The sequence below is a fragment of the Bactrocera oleae genome, chromosome 2 (assembly GCF_042242935.1).
Source record: "Bactrocera oleae isolate idBacOlea1 chromosome 2, idBacOlea1, whole genome shotgun sequence".
NCBI classification, from domain to species: Eukaryota; Metazoa; Arthropoda; class Insecta; order Diptera; family Tephritidae; genus Bactrocera; species Bactrocera oleae.
Genome location: NC_091536.1, coordinates 62377943 through 62405273, shown reverse-complemented (window position 1 = coordinate 62405273; position 27331 = coordinate 62377943). Strand labels below are relative to the sequence as shown.

General features: G+C 32.2%; 2 protein-coding genes across 3 annotated transcripts in view; one reads left to right on the top strand and one right to left on the bottom strand.

Annotated features, from left to right (window-relative positions):
* Syn (synapsin) overlaps window positions 1-27331 on the top strand; it is a 119977-nt gene that overhangs the window by 49690 nt on the left and 42956 nt on the right. The gene's annotated exons all lie outside the window — the stretch shown is intronic.
* Window positions 1-27331, bottom strand: part of Timp (Tissue inhibitor of metalloproteases) — a 45756-nt gene that overhangs the window by 10109 nt on the left and 8316 nt on the right. Inside the window, exon 2 of one of the 2 annotated variants that reach the window (XM_036368827.2) lies at window positions 19564-19606. The exons of the other annotated variant lie outside the window; for it this stretch is intronic. The gene's annotated coding sequence lies outside the window, so the exon portion shown is untranslated. The remainder of the gene's footprint in view (window positions 1-19563; window positions 19607-27331) is intronic. 2 annotated transcript variants of the gene reach the window in all.

The following is a 27331-nucleotide window of genomic DNA, read 5'->3' as shown; positions in this document are numbered from 1 at the left end:
AACACACAGTCACACATACACATACAACTACTCTCCTGAACACTTCAGCGACAATGGTTGGCTGTTTATTTTTGTTGCTTGCTTATTGAGTTGCTTGTTTACTTAACTTATGTATATACATATATCCAACTTATTGACGCTTTGCATGTTTATTTTACTTTAAACATGTTGTTGTTGTTTACATTTTTTTTTTGCGTTGCCAATAACGATAGCTTTTCCCAGAAGCCACTTCGTTGAGGTGAGTGGGTGTGTTGGCAGATTATGCGCCAGCATTCGTTTGTCATCACTCGTCACTCATCGACTGCGCTGCTTTTTTTAATGAACGGAAATTAATACTATTATGCTCATCAGTAATTAAATATTAACTGATTTGCATTTGCTTCTGCGAAAATTTATGTAATGATTGGAACCAACACAATTTAAATAGGAGCCTTTGGGCGAGGGTTGTCAACTGAATAGTTAAAGTACATACATATATGCATAACATTGTAGCAGTAGAGCTATAATGTTAATATTGTATAGTAAAATTGAATTTGAAATATTTTGAGGATAGTATTAGAAAGAAAATATTTTAGTGAGCAATAACATACTTGTAGAAATTTTAATTAAGATTTTCAGCTTTCGGATTTTGTTGAAAATGAACTAACTCGAATTGATTGCAATAAACTTATATCTTTTTCTCAAAAGTTTATTGAATAAGTAAGGAAAGGCTAAGTTCGGGTGTAACCAAACATTTTATACTCTCGCAAGGTAAAGTGATACCGGGAGTTTCGTATATTTCGAATTAAAAGTGGGCAGTATTGTATACATTATTTACTATCACATGTAAGAAGATACACTGTTATTTTTTCGGAATTTCATTAAGATTTCTTGCAGATTGGCCGATAGATGCGGGATAAAGTCAACTGGAAGTTTGAAAATATTTATATTAGACATATGGGTGCTAAGGTAAGTTACCCATTCTTGATAAGGCAGTTTTTGGACGTAAGATTAAATATTTTGAGTACACAATTTGTACAAGGTCTTACTCTAATAGCTTCATTAATATAATATTTGATCTGTATGCTGTATAGTAAAAGCATCAAAAATAATTCAAAATTTTGTTATATGGGAAGTAGGCGTGGTTGTCAACCCATTTCACCCATTTCCATAGTGTGCGAGGTTTGTCCAAAAAGTATCGCCCCTTGAGGCCCATGAAAGGATGACGCCACGCTACGATTTAGGAGTTAAAAAATGCATCGAAGGAGGAGCTGAAGTTCACACAAAATTACTTTTTTAAGTGTTTTGAAGACTGGAAAAAACGTGCATTATATGGGTGTTTTTTTAGAAGTATAGAACTTTAAGTTGGCATTACTGTTCAAGATGGCGACCGATTTAACAGCTGTCAAGTGATTTATTATCAGTTTGGTTTGGTCATCATGAATAGACTCGCGCCTGAACAACGCTTGCAGATAGTGAAATTTTATTTCGAAAATAATGGTTCTGTGCGGAATATGTATCGCGCACTACGTTCATTTTATCGTATGATGCGATGAAGCGCACTTTTGGTTAAATGGCTACGTCAACAAACAAAACTGCCGCATTTGGAGTAAAGCTAATCTTCAAGGGCATGTCGAAACACCGTTAAATTCAGAAAAACTGACGATTTATTGAAAGACAGATTTGGTGACCGTCACGTTGTGGACCATTTGGAAGACAACATTCGCCGTGTTATTGCCGATATACGGCCACAAATATTGGAAAAAGTCATCGAAAATCGGACGTCTAGATTGGACTACATCCGAGCCAGTCGCGGCAGTCAGATGCCAGAAATAATATTTAAAATGTAATGCCACAATATTATCTTTCGGATAAATAATATTCATATCAATCGAATAATCCATCGTTGTTTTATTGCAATTTAAAGTTCTATACCTCTAAAAAAAAACACCCCTTATATGGCCAACCGGATGTTTGTATATCTTATGTTAGGTATATCTTATGTTAGGTATATGAGAGGTAGTATTGACCCAATTTTATCTATTTTTGGCAATACAACGTTCTATTAACAGAATAAAATGTTCCCTGAGTTTCTTTAAGTACCCAACATACCGTTACCAACATATATGGAGTAAAATCAGGCGGATGTTTGAAAATTCTGTGATTAGTTATATGGGTGCTAGGGCAAGCTTTCAGCTGATTTTACTTATTTTAGGAACAAAGATACACTGTTATTAGGAAAATACGCTTTCTCATTTTTATTGGGATATTGGCATGATATATCTGGTAAAATGTCACCCGGAAGTTCAAAAATCTTTATATTAGGTATATGGTGGCAAAGGGAAATATTGACCCGACTCAATCCATTTTTGACACTCAGACATAATATAATCAGGAAAGTATTCTCTCTGGATTTCAAATAAATATCTCACACATTGACCGATATTTTGGGTAAAAAGCCAACTATAGGCACTGGGGTCCACACATTCGGTACCTAGGGGTTTGAACAGTTTTGATTTGATTTGGACAATTTTTGATTATAAAGTGGCATACTTTAGTGGGACTATTCGTGCAAAGTTTTATCCCGATATATTAATTGACGTTTTATTTGTATACCGATATGTGAAAGAATCAGAAGGAATTAAAAATTGTGTTACATGGGAAGTAGGCGTTGTCATCAGATTTCTTCCATTTTCGCACTGTACCATGGAAATTTTGTAACAATGTTATGTAATGAATTTTTTTGAAATTAATAAAGTAGTTCAGAAGATATATGATTGCGCCCAAATGTGGGCGGCGCCAGGCTCACCGCTCAACAAAGTAATGGAAAAGACAACAAAATTGTTCACATTTCAGGATGTAGAAAAACTAAAACAGCCAAAATAAATAACAAAGTCAACAGTCTGTACTGAAATCAACCGTGATTACAACTATTTCGATTTGAAAAGTGCAAAACTGACATCGGGAATGCTAATGTCGGAAAATTTGTTTGGAAAATGTTTGTAATTCGTACAGCCTCCAACAGTGATATGTCTTCCAGTTCCAAAGGTTGAAAAAGTAACAATGAAGAAACAAATACAATGACAATAAAAAAAGAAAATAGTTTCAGGTTATTTTCTAGTGTTAAGCAAAAAGCAGTAATGCAAGTCGGAAAGCGTAAATCGACGAACTTAACAATATTTTTACCACACTTAATTTAGAGTTAATAATACATAAATATTTGATATATAATATACAACCTTTTTTAATTATTTTATGCGCAGGCCACATTGTTAGGTAACTTTTGAAAAGTGAGAATCGAACTAGTAACTGGCTGAATTTAATGTTGCTTTCCCATAAAAATCTTTTTACTAGAAAAATGCGCTGAGGCGTGGCGAGCAGCTAAATCGCAAATTAATGCTTTGAGATTTTTTTATATTTTTGAGAGTTTTCACATTTTAGTGACCGAAAGCACTTTCCCTGCTGCTGTTTTATAGCTTGTTGCACAGAAATCTCAATATTAGCCCCACTATTTCAAATTCGTAGAGTGTTTTGAATTTTCTCTATATTTTTCTTTATATTCCAAGTTACGGTAAATGCGTTTAACCCAATGTGTTGTACAAGCGATAGAGATTGTTTATTGGCAGTTTCATTGAATTGACTTTTCAAGTGTGCTTTCCATGTAAAAATTACAGCTTTTTATTTCATACTTCTCCAGGCAGCAGCAGGAAAAATCACTTTTCCACAGTAATTGAAAAATTCTAAATATACAGAAATCATGTCCAATAAATTGCGGCTGCCTTTCGTGAAAGTGTGCTATGAAGGCGCGCACAGGCGTCCACATGCAGGGGTCTATATATCTAGATACATAAAGGCGAGTGCATCAATGAAAGAAACTGAATGGGTACACGCACATTTGTTTAGTTGTTGATTTATTCCATTTCAATTAAACTAATTGACTTGCAACGATCGATTGGTAAATGCATATCTATTGGGCTCACTCGATATGCATGTGATTCTAGCACAGACCCTTCTGCTTGTGTATGAAACTGGTGCTGAGTTATATTTTGACGATTAGTTGGGCGAGTCAAAATAAATGTGGGCCTTTTTAGAGTATATGCAACAACAAAAATTGAAAAAATTTATATTAATTTTAAAACAGCACACACTAGGTCTGTATGTCAATCGAACGCAACGACATGCTATGTCGTGCTATGTGTTCGTACATATGAATTTCTTGCTTTAAAGTTTACCTTATTTTCAATTTACTGCACTTGTTGTTGCACTGTGAAACACTTACACGGTAGTGTACCTTTCTACTAACTGCAACTGCACTTTAATTTTTAATTAAATATCACTTTTAGTTATTTATTCCGGCTGTCTTCTGTGCAGTTTTTCTGTTCTGTTGATATTCAGCAAGTTAGCCACCACTTTAAGACTTCGGAAGCCCCTAAAAAATCTTTGGATTTCCGTTACTTCCATTTTCTGAGAGAATTTTTGATATTTCCAAGGATTTGTTTTTGCTTTTATTAGACCAGCCATCTATCACTTGACTGCTGACCGCAACTGAGTTTTAATTTTTGTCTTTTGAGCTGAGGGGTGTGGGTATTTTGCTCATACACACATATACAGGGTGAGACACAAGTAAAGAATATATCGCATGTTGAGTAAAGGTTATTAATTTAAAAAAATTACTACCTCAAAGCACTGGTGAAGAAAACTAAAATGAGCAAACTAACTTTAACTTAACTTAAAAGATAAATCCTCAGAAAATCTCTCACTTTCATACAGCTCAGCTTGTCTGAGAATCCTTTATATGCAGCACTTCACTTCTATATATATTTTTTTATATAAGAGAGCAAGAATTGACATCCAACGTTTCTACTATATATTAGACTTTTATGACTTCTTTTATAGGAAGAATGGTTTGATGAAAGCAATACAATACTCCAATATCTGAGCAATGTTCTCCAAATATAAATCGCAATCTTAGAATATCCTCCGACAGACCTACAGCACTTAATCTCCAAGATCACTGAACATTTCCGAAACATCTGTCACAGACTTGAGTCTGCCATCTTAAAGGTACTCGCTTTTTCTTTAATGAGCCCCAGTATAATTCATTGTAAATACAAAGTAGATAACACCCTGTAGCTTTTAACCCATACGCTAGAAGTTGCTTACGGCTTCCACTCGTACAAAAAGCAACAAATGTAAGCAAACAAGGTGGTAGTGGTTTTAATTAAAAAAGTGTTGAAACACCATACTAAAGTCGGCTCCAAAATTCTGCGCACTTGGTCAAACTACCAACAGCAAAAGTGCAATAAACAAAAAATAACAAGTAAGAAAGTTCCAAGTTCGGATGTAACAGAACATTTTATACTCTCGCAACTTGCAAGGATCAAAGCCCGGGAAATTACTTCAGGTGTTGGCAAATTTTATATTAAAGGAAATATTGATCCGATTGAACCCATTTTTGACACAAAAACATACTATTATCAAGAGTTTCATGTATTTATTTTCTTAAATGAATTTCAATTCTTGTATATTAGACATTGGCCGATATTTTCGGTAAAAGTCAATTTTAGGCATTGGGGTCCACATATTCAGTACCTAGGGGCTTGAACAGTTTTGGTTCGATTTAAACAATTTTTGACGTATTATTCACGTAAAAGTTTACCCCGATACAATCATTGCATTGCATACTTTATTTGCATACTGGAAAGTGAAAGAATCAGATGGAATTTAAAATGGTGTTATATGGGGAATAGGCGTGGTTGTAATCCGATTTCGCCCATTTTCGAATTATAACAAAGAACTATGAGAAGAATCTGCAATAGCAACCGTCTTACGGTACCAAGAAACATGTGTAGCAAGTTGCATAAAGATATCTAAATTTTTACTCAAGATACAACTTGCACAGAGGTACGGGCGGACGGACGAACAGACGGACAGATAGTCACCCGGATTTCAACTCGTCTCTTCATTATATATATATATAACCCTACATCTACTTAGTTTTAAGTGATGCAAACAGCCGTTAGGTGAACAAAACTATTATACTCTGTAGCAATATGTTGCGAGTGTATAAAAATATTTGGTCGCGCAGCAACAATTCGCACTTAATAATCGCCAGCGGTGAAATGCCGGAAGTGCATGGTCGCTTGACTCGAAACGCGCTGAAACGGATGGATGAGAGTTCGGTAACTGTTGATAGTGGTTAGTTGTTGCAGGCGTAACAGTTTAAGTGCGGGTTTACGTGAGTTGTAGAGGTATTTGTCTGCTGTCTTTGCCTATCTTTCACATTTCGTTTGTCACCGCTCAATTGCTAACCAAGTTTAGACGGCTTTTGGTTGCGTAACATGAAAAAAGCAATAAAGCACAAAAAAGATAAAAGAAGTAAACAAACAATAAGGTAGCGCTATTGTTAAAAAGTTTGGTTGAAGTTTCCACAAAACTTCGGGCTATGAGCTTTACGGATAGACCAAACAGTTCTAATAGTCTTGTGTAAAGTTTGATATAATAACTATAATAAGTATATAAGGTAAGAAAAATGTTTTCAGGTTAATAAAATTAATTTTTTTCCGTGGGTCCTTAGAATTGGTCGTGAGTTCATGCTGGGTAGGTTCTTAATTATAGAAAAATGTTCCCGGCAATAATGTTAATTTTTGATTGTATTTCTGGCATGAAAGATTGGAACCGTTAGGATCAAGCAGTGTAACAAGAAATCATCGAAAGTATCTCTGATATTAGAAGTCCCTGGCAAACGCCATAGTTTAATTTTTGTAATCAGTAATCAGAAATCAGAGTTTCAACTGTTCAAAGAGACCTATTGCTTTCAAAATCACTTTTAATTTCAAAGACTCAAGTAAAAAGATCATTTTAATTAACGAAACAACAATTATGTGTAAAACATTTACTAATTTTGTTGTAATCCAATTTTTTATGAATCTGCTTCACATCAAATTTCGCCTGAAGGTATGCTTCGAATCTTTAAGGTTTAACTTAAAGCCATGTGAAAAGTGAGGTTAAAACCTTATTAAAATACTATTTTCTCTTGGTTTTAATTCGCAGTTCTTAGAAAATTTTTTAAATAATTTAAGCACTGAAGGTTTCCTAGAGGGGTTGATATTTTACATTCATTAAGCTTATGTAGAGCGCTAATGATTTTATCCAGTGAATTCTAATACCACTCCGAAGGGTCTTTTGATAAATTTTGCAATCTTTGTTTTCGAAAAATTTCCAAGCAGAGGTTTTAATAAATGAAAATAAATGGAGTAATGAAATGAAAATGTTATAGGCTGTGCTTAAACGACACCAATGTGAATTATTTGACTGATCAATTCGAGTAAAAAGTATGATTTCATTCTTTGAGATAACTCTTCTGACAAATTTTTTTTTCGTTATAAATATCAGCAACCTGTAGTCGATTAACCGACTAATATATTGTAATTAATTTCGATTATTTTACTATGGAGAATTTAATAATTTCGTGCGAATTTCATTTCTTATTAAATTCTTAAGCAACATTATAAGGACGGCTTAAGAAACCCGGCAACCAGGAGTACTCCAAAATACAATATAACTGCTAAATAAGTGTTTCTTCGAAGACATTAATCTCAAATATCTTTTGGCTCCACAAAATGACTTGCAAACTGCTTTAATTATTACAAATTTCATGTTAAAAAATCATTTTCATGTACGCCATAATATTTTTTCAACAACTACATATTCGCACAATAATAAAGCCGCTGTAATTAATGAAAAAATTTGATTAACGAAATTTTACGATTCATGCCACTAACAAATCGCTTTCGGAACTGTCGAAGTCATAATAAAGAAGACTTGACATGCTTCCATTTAAACGAATTTGAAAGCAATTTAAGAAGAGATTATGAATTGAGTCAAGACGATAAAAGAAAACAAAAGTAAATGAATGCAGCAATAAGTTAAACAAAAAAAACCCCAACAATAAAAGTACCGACAACATAATCAAAAACAAATTTTGAACCCCCTCACCTCACAGTTCAGCGTACAGGGATCCCTAAAATATATGTGCTCAACCATTTCGTTCTTAGCCTTCAAGGTGCTTAGCTAATTTTAGTAGCTCATTAAGTGTTGTGATGTGATATTATTCACTCAACGGTGTTGGCTCATAAAATGAAGTGTTGGACGCGTTCACCCGCAAATGCTCGAGGCCATAAACAAATTATAAAAAGCAGCGCGAGAAGTGGTTGTGGTTGGAAGTAAGCGAAAAGTGAAAAAAGAGTAAAAAGGCTCAACCAATTACAATATTTGCCACCATTGCATGATCTTATATAAGTCGCTTCTAAATGTATATTCATATATATGTATATGTATTTGTAATAGAAAATAAACACTGTCTTTAATAGCAGCGAACTGGTCGAAGCTTATAGTCCATTTTTTAGGTTAGGTTGTAGGCTTGGGGTTAGGAATGTAATCGTAATTTTGAAGGCTTAAATATATCAGTAGTATAAATATTCGATTACTTGAATATTTCTAAGTACAAAGTTTTAAATATCTAAGGTGTGAAATTAAGAGTTTACTAAATGAATGTTCATCTTCAAAAGAGCCAATATAACTTATTGAAATTTTCCATTTGAAAAACATGGCGTAATTTCTCTTATATACTTTATAGTAGAAGTTCTTTCAACTCTATAAATCACAATCATGCCCCAAAGGGAAATACTGTGCAAACATCCCTAGTCCAAAAGCAATTATTTTTCGTTGAAACTTTTAGGACCCTTCTCGCTTAAGAAGGATCACATGAGTGCTTAGAACAGCATGAAATCGGTGAAATTCTTTTATCGGTGGCCCTTTATTCAATAAATCTCGCAGATCGATCTTGGTCTACTATAGATTAGTCTTATTTGAATATATCTTTTCAAAGTCAGAAAAGAAACAAAACTTTGCAAAGTCAGAAATGCTAATGAGTTTTAAATTGAAAGGAAACTGATTCGAGTTACTGTTCGCCAATCATACTTGGGTTGACTCGCCACAAAGATTCAGATGGCAAAATTTTACTTTAATGATCTTGAACCAGCCCATTTAAAATAATGTATTTTTTACTCTAAATGGAAAATATTTTTTATTATGAAAAAACTGAAAAAACGTATGCACTGGCTATTCGAAACTCATTTTCTATATTTTCTTTAAAATTTAAGCAACCTATGAGCTATCCTACTCATTTTTATCTTGAACAATTACCACTTTTATTACGCCTACTTTTTTCCTACAGGATTGCTAGGGATGGTCTACTTCTGTGTTTTCTTACTGTGTTATTGTTTACTTAAAAATTAATTTTGCCATGCTTGATCATAAGCAGACCACTAACCATTCGCGGCAACAAAGTTTCTTCTAGCCCACTCACTGCCAATAACAACGGAACTGTCTAGAACGCGCCGATAATGTGTGGCATTAGAAAAACGAATGACTGCTAAAGCTTTTCTGTGTTAAGTTGCTACAATGTGTGCACTTTGTGACCAAATAAATTTTATATGAATGCGCTTAATGTAGTTTTGTTTTCACAATTCTTGGTCGCACTCTTATTATTTCTATTTCTACAGCTGACTGTGTGAATCTCCACACACTGCGTTACTTTCAGTGTATTTTATGTGCACAATAAATAATTTAATTGCTTATAAAATCGAATAAGAATGGGTACAGAATTAATGGACCGGGGTTATTAAGATTTTCAAAATTTCAGTTAAAAATTTATTATATTTTTGTGGAAAATGAATGTCTGAGAATTTTTCAACTATTTTTAGTATTGCACTTAACAACTTCCATTAAAATTATAAAGAAAGACATTTTTTCATCACATCTCATCATGTTTTTTAGGCACTGTTAGAACTTTGAGAATTATATAATATATATCATACAAGAAATATGTACATATCATATATAAGTATATTCGACGATATCACATTACCGGGAAAATGGAGGCCTACAAGACTTATGTCATCTCAGAATGACGACTCGATTTTTATCTATTAAAAATAAACTTGGATAGAAGAAAATTTTTATCTTATATGACAAAGACTAAAAGCCCGCGGCTATTGAGAATTAATATACTTTTATATATTGTATTATATATATTAGAAGGTATGTATCTGATAAAGAAATCTACATTATCAAAACTTCAAAAAAGCTATACAGAGAAGCTTAAAATTGCTTCCTTTAAAGTTAAAACACGCACCGGTTCCTAAAATTTCCAAAATTAGAGGAAAAAATAACTAGTTGCTAAAATTTGAATAATACTTATTTTTTCGACTATTACTTAGCTTTTCTATTAGCTACACATTTTTGTAGATCTGTAGATTTAAGACAATATATTACTAAAAAGAAAGTTGCTACTGCACTGATTGCGGCCATCACCGTAGTTGAAAACTAAAAAATTTAAAAGATGGTTAAACTGTAAGATAATGCCTATTAATACAATGATGTTAAAATATTGCCGTTTGGATGTTTTTTATACAATAGTTAAAACAAGACTAAACCAGCTCATATATAAGAAAAAACTACTAAAATTACATTTTTATATAATCGAAAAATTGGAGAGTTATTGTATATAGAAACATATGCAAATTATGCAGAAAAATATCAAAGTTATCCGATGTTTTTTCCTCGAGTTACAACTGCAGCCAAGTTGAGAATTGTAAAATGTTTTGAAGATAAAAATCGTTTAAAAATAAACTGACTCAGCTGAATGAACTGAAAGGCTGCAACTGTAAAAATATTTGAAATATTCATTTACAATTTTAGTATGTTATATTTCAAGGTATAGACTATCGAACTATGTAAAAAAAATCGAAATTTCACACTAGGTGTTTAGAGCATGTATTATGTAACACCCACTCAGATCCAAACACATGTTCCGCATCTCAAGGTCAGAATGTAAATAATTCTATTCATATCGATTCATTACGGTCATTAAGAAGTCGATGGCGATTATAGAAAAACATTTCATCCAAACAGAATTGCAATTTTTATAATCTTGCAGCATGTTGTTACAAAGTAAAATAGTTTTGTTCACCTAACGGTTGTTTGTATCACCCAAAAATAATCGAGTTAGATATGGAGTCATGCAAATATAAATGATAAGGGTGACGAGTCGAGTTGAAATCCGGATGACTGTCTGTCCGTCCGTCCATCTGTCATCACAATCTTAGATGAAATCTCAGGAACTACTTGACCAATTTAAATCAAATTTGATGTATGACGTTATCTAATTGTAAGTATTGTACGAGGTTAGTTCAAAAAGTATCGCGAATTTTTTATTACTTAAAAAATGTTTATTTATTCATGAATATCTATGTTATCCCCTTCAATGTAATCGTCCTTGCATAACGGGTGTTTTTTTAGAGGTATAGAACTTTGAATTGCAATAAAACAACGATGGATTATTAGATTGACATGCATTTTATTTATCTGAAAGATAATCTTGTGGCATTGCATTTTAAATATGATGGCATATGACCGCCACGGCTGGATGTCGTCCAATCTGGACGTCCGATTTTCGATAACTTTTTCCAACATTTCTGGCCGTATATCGGCAATATCACGGCGAATGTTGTCTTCCAAATGGTCCACAACGTGACGGTCACCAAACGTGCCTTTCAATAAATCGACAGTTTTTCTGAATGTAACGGTGTTTCGACATACCCTTGAAGATTAGCTTTACTCCAAATGCCGCAGTTTTGTTTGTTGACGTAGCCATTCAACCAAAAGTGCGCTTCATCGCATCATACGATAAAATGAACGTAGTGCGCGATACGTATTCCGCACAGAACCATTATTTTCGAAATAAAATTGCACTATTTGCAAGCGTTGTTCAGGCGTGAGTCTATTCATGATGAATTGCCAAACCAAACTGAAAATAAATCACTTGACAGCTGTTAGATCGGTCGCCATCTTGAACAGTAATGCTAACTTAAAGTTCTATACCTCGAAAAAACCACCCGTTATATCCGTCAATATGTAAGATATCTTAGCAAAATTAACTGATTACTATTGGATATAATATAGTTTAATGCAGAAAATATGTGAATTTAGTCTACAAATTACCCCAATTCCAAAATACTACATACTATATCGACTTTCGTTATTTTATCACACCTTATACCGAATTGCTTGAAATAATGATTTCAAGTATACCTCAGCAAAGTCCTTTTCTCTGTCCCCAGTATAGTCTGTATAATAATTTCCGACTTTCCAACTTACAAAATTTGTGATACTTTAATTAAGTTAAATTAACAAGTTTTCTTAAAATTTGTGTGGGAATATTAAAGAATTTGATCTAGACTTTGGTCTAAACCTTGGATCACTAAAATAATGAATTGCGTTGCTCTGGTTGACTGTGTTTATACCCCATATATCTCATTTGAAGATGATTTTAATGCAATTTTAGCTGATGGGAAGTAAAATAAAGTAAGTGAGTCTATGACCTATAATATAACTTATTAAAGTACCAAATTTGATTGTAATCCAGTTTGAATTTCATCGAATAATGAATGTTGGATTGTCCACCGGATTCGCAAGGACAAGAACAGCCAACTTATTCCATCTTAAGATATACATATATTGAAATTCGTCTCATTAAAACCGTTAATTTCCTATAATAGTATATAGGAAACATATTTGTATAACAATAAGTCTAAAAATTTGATACTCTTTAAAAGGTGTGTTCGAAAAATAACCAATTTGAGCAATTTTGTGTTAAACTTGAAAAAAAATTCCATTGAGTGATCCATTGGCTAGTAATAGTGTTGAATTGGTGAAAAAAGTCCACAAAATTATTGGTATCGATACAACTCTTACTACGAAAATGTTAGCTGAGGAATAAAAAACGAGTAAAAACATTATTTGGAGAATTTTAACTGAAAATTTGTGTAAAAGAAAGGTTCGTGCGAGTTTTGTTCCACATGAATTATATTAAAAGATCAAAAAAGTTAAGCGAAAAGTGAAAAACGACTTTCTCTCATCAATTACCCTACGTATACGCCTGATCTACCACCATGTGACTATTTTCTATTTCCAAAACTAAAAACCAACATGAAAGAAGCAATTTATGATGATATCACAGCCATACAAGCAGCCATAACCGACATGCTAGACAACATTCCGATAAATTACATGTAAAAATCTGTGTATGCGCTGGTTGCTCGTTCCAAACTTCGTATTGAGTCTAATTGGACCTATTTGTAATAAATAATAACATTCAAAGACAACACAATATGTATTTCATTCTATATCCTGAAAGTTTGGATATATTTAGCACACACCTTGAACACTTGTGCACATATAAGTTCATATGTATGTATATTCCCAATCGCGGTATTACATTTGATTACATATTTGCTTACTCAAGTCCTCTATTTGGAAGCAGGTAATGTGCAAAGAGAAACAAATCAATAGTTATGTGAATGAGTAATATATTGAATAAATAATGACAGAATTGCACATTTATTTGTATATATGTAGATGTAGATATGTATAAACGCTTGTACTGCCAGTCTCCTCCAAAATGCAATTTCCAGGAACAGCGCTTTTCCAGCTATAAAAAGAAACTATTCAATATAAGTGTTTATGTATAAAGAAAGATGTATTGAAATATTCATGTACATATATGTGCACATCGTAAAAATTGTTATGAGCTTTAATGAAAGAATGTGTGCAAATAAAACGAATTTAAATGGCAAATAGCAAACTGGTGCAAATATTTGACACTAAAATTGCACATATGTACACATATAAGTACATACATACGTAAATGCAAACACATTTTATATACATATGTAGCGTAAATATGTACATATGTATGTGCTTAGTTATATACATAAGATTGCAAATATTTGCGAAAATTAAGATCATCTACTTATGAAGATTTGAAAGTTTTACGACTGCAAATTTCATATATACAAGCAACTATATCTGCATACATACGTATGTTCATATATACATATATAAGTATGCAAAAACAGAAAGTGCAGAAAATAGTGTGAAATTGTGAAATTACTTTCGGCTTCTTGTGAAAAAAATGCCAGTCCTCACAAACATATACACATACACAAACAAAAGCACGCATACATCTATGCACGCACTCTTAAGTGCAGTGAAAATATGCATGTGTGTATACACTCGGCAATCATTTTGCCGTCACAAATGCCAAACAAAACATTTCAAACAACAAACAATACCAACAACAACAAGCATGCTTTTAAATAACCGCAAAATTGCACAAACAAGCCATGGCTTAGACATTAAATGCTGTTGACAGTTTCTCCACTAATAAAGATATAGAGAGGAGAACTTCGCTACACGCCACCAAACGGCATTTTGAGTACCGAAAAGTGACAAAGAGTCAAAAGTGATTATTAGTGAGCCGAAGAAGAAGAAGTATAACAAAAGTTTTATGCCAAATAAACCGCAAATATGGCAAAGCATAATAAAGTGTGATTGCAGCTGAGAGTGACTGGAGTGGAGTAGGCCTGAGACGGCAGTCACTTTCAACACGTGTGTGTGTGCGGTATCGTTTGTTTGCTGTACGGCGCATTAACATTAATTGCATGTGAAACATTTGCCATTAGATGCAGCTGAACTACTTTTCAGGCAAAGCACGAAGCAATTATTTTACAAAAAGGTAGAAGTAAGGGACGGGGAGAGAGAAATGCAAACTTCAATATATGTATGTACAATATGTAGCAAATAGTATTTTTGAAGCATGAAACTTGATATTAATTTTGTTAATTTCAAACCGATTGAAGTTGATGTAATTGGAAATTAAATAAAGTCAAAATAAATCAAAACAATAAATAGAAGTAACGATGTACATATATATAGACCAAATAGACACAAAAAAATTAAATTAAATTGATTAATAAAAAATTTTGAAATCTCTTCAGCTTAATAAAATTGTCAATAAAAATAGAAGGATTAAAAAATCAATTATAACATTAAGGGATTTTAGAAGTGAAAAATTTATTAGACGGTGTTGAATTGCCCGATCGAGAAAATGCATTCACCAAAAATTTTCTTTAATAAATTGATTGCTTCATTGGCTGTATGGCATGTAACGCCATCTTGTTAGAACAAAAAATCGTCAACATCAACATCCTCCAATTCAGGCATGAAAAAGATAAAGGGGAAGTATTGACCCAAGTTTATTCATTTTTGGCACCAGAGCTTATTATTATGAGGAATAGGTGCGTTCTGAATTTCTTTTTAGACACAGTGCAAGCTATAGCGATGAAATCGATAAAATTTTAGGAAATGATCTGCATTGTTTCAAAACAAATGCTAACTATTCAAATAAGATTTCGAAAAATATTTCAGACTCAGTACCACCTACTGGTTAATTTTTGAATTGAAATCCTTCAGCATAGACTCAGGTATATATGAAGTTGTTGAAGAACAAGCAAATGGAAAAACAAAGCTAGCTTAAATTACCTTAGTGTTTTGATTAATTCAGCAATCTACCTTCTTTAACTTGTAACAGCAGGTGGTGAGGCAACTTCAAGTATTAAGACAACAGGAATAATTTTTAAAGAATTGCTTTCGACTGAATTTCAAAATATATATGTGCATTTACGAGGTGTGTTCTAAGGAAGAGGTTAACTTTGAATTTTTTTAAAAAGTATTGTACTTATTTATTCATCAATATCTATTTTCCCTTCAAACGAATCTCCTTCATTTATAATACACTTGTGCCAACGCTTTTTCCAATCCTCGAAACACTTCTGAAATGCGCTTTTTGGTATGGCCATCAGTTTTTTCTTCGATTCTGACTTGATTTTACTTTACTTTCATTGGTCTTTTCAGTTTTGGGAATAGGAATAAGTCGCAGGGAGCCGAATATGGTGAATACGGTGGTTGAGGTATGATAACGGTTTTATTTTTGGGCCAAACAAACTTCGCTACCACACATTTCATGCCCAAAAGATTCGAGAAAATTGGATACCATGAGCCGATTGCTATGCCCACATCCTCTGCGACTTCCCTAATAGTGGTTCGTTGATTTTCAAAAATAATTTTGTCACTGTTTTTTCGCTTGTTCACGTGGTCGTACCTCCAGAATGCTCATCGTCATCAACATCTTCTCGGCCTTTTGTAAAGCGCTTGACTAAACTTTTCTGTTGTCCAAAACAAACTACTAATCGAAATTGGCTTCTAATGCAAGCATATGAAAAACATATGTACTCGATTGTACAATAAAAAAAATATCGATAAGATTCCACTAAACAGCAAAATTCACCTTTTCCTTTAGACACACCTCGTAAGTCATGAAAAATGTTTAACTTTTCCATTTTTTTGTACAAAAGTCTAATAAAATCGGGTTTTTCAACGACAAATGTACGAATCACTTGCTGAAGCAGAGCCATATGAGGATTCTATTTGCAGGGATGATTTTTGAAACATGCAGTCACATGTATATTAGGATTCTATTTAGATTAGGATTTAGAAATAATTTTTTTCCATTTGATTAAAATAATTCATACATTGACCAATACGTACATTAGGGGTAAAGTCAATTGTAATAACGAAAATCATTATAGGTATATGGTGTATTGGGGCTGGAATGGTTCATGTGACAAATTTGTTAAGCTATACTTGTAGTATGGTCAACAACATATCTCCACTTAATTTTGCTAAGCTATCTCACAGACTGGTCGATATTTTCGGTACAAAGTCAACCATAAGCACTGAGATCGTTCTATTTGCTATTCGATCTTTTAACAAAACTTGTGAATCAGAAGAGGTTAAGTTCTCTTAAGTTAATTCTGACAACTTGTTTTGTTTTGATCATCCTTTTCGAGAGTCATATGTCTTAAGTAAAACTCTAAAGTAAAGTAAAGTTACTGAAGCTAGTAGCGTGATAAAATACATAAAAATTATATACACACATAAGGTATTTGTACATTACGGCAAAATATACTCTATAACTATTTCTCCAAAAATTATGATATTTACTTAAAAAACTGGAAAAATAACATACACATACACAGGTTTCAAATTATAAATTAAATAAATTTTCATACATACATACATACATACACATGTACTACATGTACATATATAATTTGTAAATAAATAATAGTTTAGAAAAACTAAAAAAACACGCTTTAAAGGAATTTTTACACCTCCTCCTATAAGGCCCTTCCCTACCATTTAATTTGCCATTTATCGCACTTTTAGTATATTTTAACATAACTGTTATATGGGGAGTGGGCGTGGTTATCTTATTCACCAGTATGAAAAAGGGCTAAAAGGACTTCCTCTCAGCAAATTTGGTTGAGTGAGCTTTAGCTGTTTGGAAGATATATATATCAAACCATGTGGTAGGGTACGCCAATCTGTAAAATAATGGGAAACTGTTCTCAAATTATTGCATTGTCAGCGGTCCTTGACACGTTTATAATATATATAAAAGCGTATTAAAAAGTGATTATTCGGCGAAAAATAAAATTGCTTATTAATATAAGTAAACGCTGCAAATTTAAATATTAACGATATAAAATTTCAAAAGATTGAAATTAAAGAAAAACAGCAATCAAATAGTTAGAATTGAAGTTTTATTATCAATATGCAATTTCGATGAAAATATATATTAAATTACAAAATTACCGAATTATTATACATATATAAAAATCAAGAATATCAATTTAAATTAAACCGCTACGAACATGAAAAACAGCACAGTCTACAACTACAACAACCTTACTTCACGCGTTCCATGTATTAAAAAGTTATTAAATAACTCAGCCATATATACATGTGTATGTATATACAGACAAAACTGCGGTTAAAAAAACACACACAAACTAAATGCAAATATTACCACTTTTGAACTAAAAAAAAATATTGGCAAAGTGCATTCTAAGCAACAAAGTGCTCTGCTCGAATGCTCGAATGAAAACAAAAAAATATACAAAAAAAATGCTTGACAAAACCAAAACAGAGAAGCCAATTTATAAAAAACAAGGAAAATTGTAGACGTCGGCTGCACCGAAGCTATAATACCCTTTACAAATACAAAAGTTTCCATACAATAATTTAATTTTGGCCGATCCGATAGTTATCCGTTCGGAACAATTTGTTCGGATATTGTACTGTTACCTTGGACAACTGTCTATTCCAAATTTCAAGAAGATATCCTGTCAAGTAAAAAAGTTTTCCATACAAGAATTTGATTTTGATCACTCAGTTTGTATGGCATCCCTATGCTATAATGTTCTGATTTGAACAATTTATTCGAAGATTGTTGTCCTTTACAATATTTAATTCAAAATTCCAAATATCGAAAGTTATTTGAACTTTATTTTGGACTTAACGAGAGAAGGACGTGAACAAATATATACCTACTATATACATATATATTTTATAAAGTCTCCGACAATTATTTCTGGGTGTTACAAACTTAATATACCCTGTTCAGGTCGCGTTTTCACATTGTTTCATAGTAGGAAGATATAAATTATTACGCTACAAAATCTTAACAACACTTTAAACACATAAATACATACAAATTAATGCAAGCCATTAGCAGAGATATCTGCCATAAAAGGCTATTAAATATTTAAACGTGACTGCGGCTACGGCCTGCATTAAGTCAACCGACAGTTGTATGCAAATGACAATCAAACGCCATGTTAGGTGTCAATTAATTGTTATGGATCGTCATTGCTACGCAATAAATTTACAATTGATATAACTCGCTTTGAAAAGTTTAGAAGCGGCTGACGGCCGACCGAAACCACGTTTCTTCATGCAGCAAGATGCAAATTATTAGTTGTTGTAACACGAATAACCGGGTGAACACAGCGCCGCTTGGCACGCTAATGAAATGATAAATGCAAATATTAATGAAAATCAAAATAAATTCGTTTATTTGTGGGCGATTTAATTTGGTATTTTTTACCTTTATTTTGCAATTCTATTTTCATTTAATTTTTGCTAATTTTTTAAGTGCAACAAGAGGCATGTAAAAGACTTGTGCGCTCGTAAGCAACACGACATTGTATTAAAACGCATGCAAACGACAACAAAATATTAAAAAAAAAAACATTGAGATATTATTTTTAATTTTTTTCTGCTATTGTGCGGGTACAAGTGCATTCGAGCACCCTCGTGTGTTCGCACTTTGACAGCTGGCCAGCGCTTGTGGGTCTAATTGTTATTTATGTCATTACTGACTTTTGACACTACTTAGTGTGCACGAGTCTTATGTTGCAAGTCTGTGCACTCACTCTCAGCTTAAGTCATTTAAAATGCACTTGCTTATGGCTTTTCATTCTACAAGAATTTTATAGGTTTATACTTGTATGATATGTACTGGTTTAATCTTTATTTAAACTGCTTTCGGTTGTAATTTCTTTGTCGTGGTGCGCTTGGGTAGGGTTAATTCATATTTTTGGCCTAACTTCTGTAACAAAATCACTAAATATTTGTAAATCTATACTACATACTATATAAATAATGGAATTGCTGAATATTTAAAGCATGTCTCTAAGCGTTTAAAAAAATATTTTAATCTAATATTATTTGTATAATAAAATATATATCAAATATGTTATAAAATATTCTTACTAGGAGTTTCACTTAAAAGTTCAGAATTGGATCAGTCAAAAAACTGCAATGAAATTTGTTTGAAAAACTCTATTAGTTTCTTCTTGTTTTTTATAAAATCAATATTTTGAATATATTAAAGTTATGTATTAATATAATCTTTTTTTTGAACGCTGAAACCATACTAGATAGCATCTTAATCATCCACCATTCTCTCACAATTCGACCAAGTTAACTTAATTCGATCTAAAAAGTTGAATATTCATATTTATTTTTGTTTAGCAAAAATATTATCTCAGAATAATAATTAATTATATGACATGATTATATTATTTTGTATAATATCTTCTGACCATTTCTGTTGTTCCCAACTTTCACATTTCGAAAATACCACAAAATTCATTTTTGACAAAAGAAACACTAATTTTTTTAGGTCAGGCGATGATATTTTCAATAAACTTTGTATTTAGCCGAAGTAAAACCAAAGTTTGCTTTCGGTCAAAAAAATTGCATCATCTGCTCTATTATAAATGTCACAGCAACAGTTTTCTGATTTTAAACCGGTTTTATGTGGAGCAAACACTACATCATTTTTTGGCGTTTTAATTTGCAAAAGTCACCTTTTTAAACTTTAAAGCACTAAGTTGTCAACTTATGTTATAATGTTTATTCAGACAGAGAGAGAAAGAGAGAGAGGGAGAGAGAAAGAGAGAAAAAAAATCTGTATAAAGGTCTGAAAGTCAAAGCTTCTGAAAAATTATATGAGATCGCGCTTTTCTGGGCTCAAAAATTTGTAAACTCTTTTTATTAAAATGTACAGTCATGTTTCGGGGATTTAACATTATTAAAACACATATTTATGAAATAATACCCAAGCTTATCTTTTCGAATTATGATTCAAAGTACTTTGAAACGGGAATTAAATAGCAATTGTGTAACCTCATACACATATATACATACTTAGGGTCAACTAAAGTCATACATAATTTTAACAGAACCAGGTTAAAACCATTCGTTTTTAATGTTTGTAATGTAAAATATTAAAATATGCTGCCAACTCAAAGATTCTTGAATTTATTAGCAAATAAGACATAATAATGAAAAATAAAATTTGAACCCAGGATGGAATGATTATTTACATTTTTCAAAATCGGTAGACCAAATAACCTGGAATTAGTCTCAACTGGAATTAGTTGAAACTTTTTATTCCTGGTCTCCAGAAGAAAATTAGAGTTTTGCTCGACTAACTTTTTCCTATATTTGCATTAACATGTCATTAACATTTCTTGGTATGCAAATCAATATTCAAATATTAAAAACAGATGGCATTGCTGATTAAGTATAAAAATATCTCAACAAGGATAGTCAAAGTGCCGATTTATGCAGTAATATAAATTTGATAATTTATAGGTAATTAATCTAGCCAAAGCTGGTCTATGCGTGGCTCACGAGCCTACCAGACTAACTAAGTTTCTAGTTAATGTACTCGTATGTATATCATTGAGAATTACAAAATGGATTTAACAAACTATAGCAAAAAGTAATCATATTAAAAGACTTAATATAAATTGATCATAAAGTACGGCAAACATAATTTGACCTGTTTTTCTGACAAATTCACAAAATTAAAAACCTTAATTATCGAACTTTTAAATGAACTTCTGTGAGTACTGTCCAAAAGGAAAAAAATATTGCTTTTATTTGCATTCAAAGTAGGTAAACAGTTTTCCTTCCAATTATGTTATGTTCTCAGAATTCATTAAAATCACTTTGCACTTCATGATAATTAATTTGCATGATTGCAAGGAACTTAACACATGTTTAACAAAATGTGTGCTCACAAAGTCAAAGGCGAGTTTCCATTAGAAATTTATACTAATGATATTAATTAAGAAATGCTGCTATTTCCAAGCTTTTTTCTATTAGTAAACATTTCATAGTAGTTAATCTACTCTATCTAGTACGAATAATAAATACGAAGTATCTATTTTAAGGAAAATAAAAAATACATAAGCTGATTTCGAATTTTTGCAGTTCAAATATGAAAAACAAATATTTTGATTTTTCGGTACATTAAACTGCAATAATTGCATCTTTATCGTTACTCCTTAACTTATGAACATACATAGGTAATCAAGGTACATATATGGTAAAAATATTTATATCAAGGGTATATTTATTTCCTACCTCTCATTCAAAGCGAATGTTTCTTGTTCTAAGACATTAGCTCTTCTGAAAAGTATTTATCATTATTTGAAAAGGTATGAAAGAGATTCCAAATTTTTCATATTTCTTAAAATTTCTCTCTTTCGCTCTTTCTATTTCTTGAACTTAGTACCATTTAAAAAAGTTGTTTATTAGTATTTGACTAAAAGCTAAGCGAGCAGAAAAGTGGCTAATCGAAGACGACTTTGTACAGCAATATGAAAGATGTATAAAAATATAACTCATAAAAATATATGTAAAGAAAATTATTTTTGCTCATTATTTCACAATAACTGTATATAATTAATACAGAAAGCGCTTTCAGAGAGCAAAAAAGGCTAAATATCTTCGAATTACTCCAAGCTCAAGTGGTTGAAGTACTTAAGCTCAGTCTGAACTGGACAGCAATGCTGATGGATTTAACGAATATAAAATAAACAAAAAGTTATTAAAAAATGATTTCCAATTTCGCTTATTCACTATACATCTCCCAAAATACTCGATTTTTTGCTCCTTTTTTGTTTTACGTTTTCGATAAGCTGAAACTGTGTGGGCAGTAAGAAGCACATGACATTGAATTTCATATTAAGACTTTTATTCAATACGTGCATATATGATATTAATATAAAAGCATATTCATTAGTCGTCAGCAATTGCGACGAGACTAAACAATACGAAGTGGGTACACGCAATCATTTAAAAACAGAAACATGCACTCGCGGCCTGGGCTGGGGTTTGCGGTTATCAAAGCGTTACATTGCAAAGAGTTTGTCCGATTTTCGCAAAATCAAAAAGTACATTGTTTTTGTAAAGCGGCTTGTATGTGTCGGTGTTTATCAACATGAGCTAAATTATTGACAAAAGTTTTGAATATTTTCAATTTTAAGTGTTTACTTAATATTGTCGCCTTCAGTGTCCTATTGGCAATAAAAATTTATGTCGGCAATTATGATTGTTGGCGGTCATTATTGGAGACGTCGAACGTGCCTGTTCGACTAGCCGACTGGCCGACTGTCCGAGTGCCCGCTTGTAAGGCAATTTAATTAGCATTTTTAATTGAAACCGTTTTATGATTCTTTGAACAGTTCGACTGTTCAAACATTTTGTATGAAAACATATTATTTATGAATGTATATTATATGTATGTAAGAGTATGGGTATGTTCGTGTTTTCACTCTTCATAAATCGTACTGGGCTGCACTTTTTTCGGTGCCATAATTTTATGCTGCCTTTGAATATGCCATTCACAAAAAAAAATAAGTATTTATGTACTTGTATTTATATGTATTTGTGTATATATAAGTATGCATGTTTGTACGATGTTTATATATTTATGCGGACGCGAATAGGACGACAGACGTGACAAATATGGCAATTTTTGCATCCTCACTAAAAGTTTGTTGTTTGTTTATGGTTTGAAGAAACAAAAGCCAACAAATTGTATGTGTGTGGGATTATACAGAGATGTATTAAAATTATTTTTGGCTCTGAAAGCTGCAATTAAGGGTTCGAAAAGTTTGCGGTGCCTGCAGATTGGACAAAACGGAAAATATTTTGCAATTTAAATGACGCGTTTTGACAGCGGCTGAGTAGGTTAGGCGGAAACCGTTACTTTTTTATTCAAATGTATATTGTACATATATATTCAAAGTGTTGAGTCTGCCAGTTGGAGCGTAACTTTTAAAAATGCCATAATTTGAAGACTTTTGTGAAAACAAAGCAAATAAAGCTGCGGCTTCATTTGATATTTGCAATTTTTTAAGTGATAATTTTTAATTTGTTGATAAAATACTTAAGAATTTCGTTAAAATAAATGAAACAAAAAAAAACGTTAACTTCGGTTGCACCGAAGCTATAATACCCTTCACTTCATGCTTACAAGAACTTGATATTGATCGTTCAGTTTGTATGTCAGCTATATGCTATCTTGATCCGATCTGAACCATTTCGGATACCCTAGAAAGTGTATATAGATATGATTAGCGTGACAAGCTGAGTCGATTTAGCCCCGACCGCTTGACAGTCTGTTTCGGATCGGGAATTTTTAATTTGGCCTTTTCTCCCCAGTTGTTCGTTTGTTGGGATTATTGATAACGAACTACTATAGGTTACAGCTGTCATTCAAACTGCCAACTGTCATGTTCTTGTATAAAAAGTTTTTTTATTTGACATTGATTGTTGTCCAACGCAACAATCTCCGAATAAATTTTCATATCAAAATCTAGATAAGAACTTCATAAACTATTTTTTTTAGGGTCAGATATTTATATTTTATTCAGTAATTTTAACCTTTAATAGTATCTTAAAAGATCTCCAAAACCTAAATAAAGTTGCAAAACAGTGCCACAACATTTTAAAAACTCACAAAACTTAATACTTTTCACTGGCTTAGTAGAGCTAATAATCATAAAACCAGTTTAAATTTTTCTTAGCCAGAATGTGGAATAAGTTATTTTCACAAATAAACAAAAAATATTTATGAGATAGAAATACATACATACATATATGACGAAACCGTAGAGTTAATTAAAAAAATTCAAATTAATTTTTTTTTGTTTTATCGATTCCCGTTCTCCGATATTTTTCTAAAAGGGGTTAAAAAAGAATATAATATAATATAAAAAATACCAACCCATTTTTAAAAGATTTTTTTTCATTGTGGCGCTTTGCTGTTCAAATAAGGCGGCAAATTGCGAAAGGTAAAAGAAAAACAAATTATTTAAAAACGATGCTATGCAAACAATAAATATTTATACAAAAACCAAAAATAAACAGAAGTCATATTGTAATCAAATATTTCCCTAATAACTTAGGCAGCGACGTACACGAAAATTTCAATTACATGCACACATACGAGTTTGTATGTATGTACATAGAAATCTACGAGCGTGGAGTGCCCATATTAAAAGCGCTTTCAATAGACTCATTCCTATGTCTATAAATACTTACTGATTTATTGGCATAGCTTTAATTGAAAGACTTTGGTTTTATTTAGACTCGTTGTGGGCAGCGCCGTACGTAAATGGGCATGAGACGCAATACGAAATGTAAATATACATACATTGATAATATTGAACTGTCAGCATTGTCACAAACGAAAATAGAATTCAAAATATTAAAACGCCGACAACCACATCAGGGGGGCTGAGGCGGCGAATTAATACTTGTAAATTATTAAGAGTTATTGGGGACCGCGCCAATTACTATTGGAATGGAGTGGTGGACTCATCTATAGCATGCTCCACCCTCTAATAACACACATATTAATCTGTGTAGAAAGCTTTCTGTGTGCATGTATGTGTGCGTACACTACTATAATTTGTGAAAAGCCAATAAATAATTGAAAAAGGAAACTGAATCACCGCCGTTTACCGTCAGCAGCAGCGCTGCCATCCTAGTCATTTAATTAAAAGTTATGCCACCGTAACAACAACTGCACTCAACGGCAGCGTGGAAAAAAAAGAATGAAAGAAGGCGAAAATCAATAACATTTAAAGATGCTTAGATATTAGAGAGCGTATAATAAAACAACAAATACAAAGAATGTCGATGGCAATTTTGATTAATACGGTTGTTTGCTTTTCTTAGGCATACAGATGCACATACACACATAAATCTTTATACTTTGAGTGGACGTGCGTACCGACATGGGTGCTTACAACAGCACTGATAAATGTACGTATGTATGTACCATACTAATGGATGTAAATACATATGTGATTGCACATGTGTCGTTTGTTTTGTAGTTTCGTCGCAAAGGCGATTAGTCAATTTTTAAATTTAGCTACTTATGTTTTTGTCGTGAAAACCAACATACATATGTACTTACATACGTAGTACCACATTTAAATTCCAAGAATAAATAAATATGCATGTATGTTCGAACATTAAAATATAATAATAAATAAATACATATATCGACATAAATATATAATATATTTATTTAATATAAACGGATTCTAATAATGGAAGAAATTATCTCGTATTCAGAATTAAAATCAGAATTATACATATTTCGGCTTTATTTTTATACTCTGAACAGGGTAGGGATTAAGTTTCCCTCGAAACTTAATACACCCAGAAGGAAATGTTGGAGACCCTATAAATTACACAAGTCAGTTTCTCTCCAAGAAGCTCCTCATTTGTCGGAACCGCCGATATCGGCAATACATATTAGTTGGAATCAAGACCTTTAGTGTAAAAATATATTATATAAAATATATAACAAAATATTTGGCGATAAATCATTATTTAGTTTCTTGAACCTTTTCATATTAAGGTATAGGACGACATTCATGAAGTTTAGAGTATTTTTTTGATCTCTGCCTACTCACCATTAATAAGTATTCATTATCAGTCATTATTATTACTTAATTATTTCAAATCTTATATGCGATAGAGTTCAGTTTATAATCTATTTTTAATAAAAAAAAATATGTTTAATTTAAAGAACTTAATAGAAGTTAACATTCTTATGTAAAAGTATAATATAATAATATTATAAAGAAGCAAGAGCAAATTTGATTGTTTGTTTGTTGGAATTGAATAGGCTCCAAAACTATTTGACGGATTTGAAAAAACCGCTGGAAGGCTGCACTCGCTCCGGTGAACATAGGTTATATTATATTTTCAAAAAGTTAAGGATCCCTTTAAAACACCAAAAATGTAACCCCGGAAGATATCACGATTTTAAAAATGTAAGTATTAGAAAAAAGTCTCGCGGCTAGGTTGCAACAATGTCAATGTCATAAAATTAATTGTAGCAGGGCTCACTTGCACAGTTGGCTCCCTACGAAACGGTCGTGTGCGGTATTGAATATATCTAATATTAAAAGTTCGATGTTCACATCTCATCGTCTATATGAGATTCTCTTCCCTCAGAGTGATCTGCTAGTGTAAAAATATAAACAAAGCGTTAAGGACCTCCTCAATTTTAGTGTCAAAATATATGTAAGTTCGAACTTAAAATCCCAATTAATTATTTTCAAACATAAAATTTCAGCACAATAAGCTGGTCGTGACAAAACTCAAGTCAAAAGCTTTCGGTGCTAAAAATAAAAAGTAAACAAACAGACAGAGCAAAAACCACAAACGGCCTACATACTTGCTTTTAATGACTTTATAACAGCTGGACTGGCAATGAGCAACTAAAATATGTCAGCTCTCCTTCGGACTCAACACATACATACATATTCAGTTTATACGTGAATTGCTTAGTTGCTTTTAATTTTTTACGCTTTTTATACACTACTTCACTGGAATTTGCATTTTTGGAGCATACATTTTTGCTAAGTAGTAAGCAGTGGAGCGTTTGTAAACAAAACTGACCTTATCTATTTTTAACGCCGTGAAACAGTTTTGGCAAAATTCTGCGGTTATGGCCAAAGTACAAAAAACCCATTTCAAATTGTTTAACGCAATAGAAAAATCTAAAAGCGTTCAGAACGTGCTTAGAAATATCAATTATATAATTAACAAATATGGTAGATGTATGCGTACTACTCATTTAAGAAATTATAGGAGATTCTATGAATGTTTGTTGATGTGCTCGAATTTGCTCTTCATCACTGATACTCTCCTTTAG